This window comes from Monopterus albus, unplaced genomic scaffold (assembly GCF_001952655.1).
Source record: "Monopterus albus unplaced genomic scaffold, M_albus_1.0 scaffold8.1, whole genome shotgun sequence".
In the NCBI taxonomy this organism is placed as follows: Eukaryota; Metazoa; Chordata; class Actinopteri; order Synbranchiformes; family Synbranchidae; genus Monopterus; species Monopterus albus.
The window spans coordinates 2,821,930-2,823,386 of NW_018127888.1; positions in this window are offsets into that span (position 1 = coordinate 2,821,930).

Consider the following 1,457-nt stretch of genomic DNA (forward strand, 5'->3'; position numbering starts at 1 on the left):
TACACTAGCAGTATATAAGAATGACTTTGCCTAAACTGTTTCTTAAAGCTGCTTTAATCAACTCTAGCTGGTGCATTGTGCAGTTAAACAGGCAATTTCTTCATAGCATGTTAGCCGTGTTGACTTTATAAACCATATGTCAAACATTATGTTCTGCTTGCTTTGGAGATTTGCCCTTTATTAGCTAAAAATAAGCTGCAGTCAAGCAGAGCTGAAATGAGAGTAACTGTTGGAATTACATTTACTATAAAGCCAAAAAAGACATATCAACAGTTACAGCTTGTTTCTATGCCACTATGTGGCCAAGAAAGAAACAAATACTAGTTTAAGAAAACAGACCTAGCCAGCAGAACATTGTTTTAAAGTGCACCAGTAGGATGATGCTGCTCTTGAGTTGGGAAATATCCTTATTTTCCTTCTTGTCTTGAGTTAGGTGTTCTATACCTGACCAATAAATGTAAGAATACAGCAAACAGTCAGTTAGTTTAGCTTTGTGCAAAAACTAGAAACAGCTACTACCCTGGCTTTGTCCAAACAAAGTCGGCCTTTAGTGCTCACTAATCAACATATCATGTTTACTGTTGTTTAATCTGTAAAAAAATAAAATACAACAACAATTGTTAGTATTAATAATAATAATAACACATTGTCATTTTTTATGGGGGCTATGTGCCAGATTACTTCTTGGATGGGCAACTTATTTTTTTCAAGTAAACTTGAAGAGAGCCAGGCTAGCTGTTCCCAGGTTCCAGTCCTTATACAAACTATGCTAAGCTAACTGATGATGATGATGATGATGATGATGATGATGATGATGATGATGATAAAAAAGTGGTGTGAATCTACTCATCTGGCTCTCAGTAAGAAGGGAAACAAGTATATTTCTCAAAATGAAAGATGCATTGTTTATACATAAAAATGTCATCATTTGTATTTGTTCCAGCATCCCCTCTTATCTAATAGATGTGCTGTCTCCCTTTATATATAATGTCACCCACTGTATCTTTTATAAAGTGTCTGACTAATGTGATACACTGAGGGGGTGGACATGGTAACAAATGTGACATCAAGCCAGGCATAGCAGGGCTTACCCAAGGTTGAAAATACATGGGCAGCGGCTGTGTTGGCGCAGCTCATAACATTTTATTAAGTCAGTAGGGTGCAGCTCCTTCCTGCCAGTTTTATCCAGATCACTACTAATTAGGACAGTTGCAGTTTTGATTGATTTGATTTATTCTTTCAAGCATGTAAAGACAGTTGATATGTCAACACACATAATTTTACACATATCCAACAAATGCTAATCCAATATCAATTTGCTTATACCTAGAACATGCTTGAATGGAGTAGGAAGAAGTCAGACTTATCCAGTCCTACCCCATGACATCATCTTACCATCATTGGTTTGCAAGCAGTATCTCTACATAGATAATTATCTTCTACACCACACAAGTAAT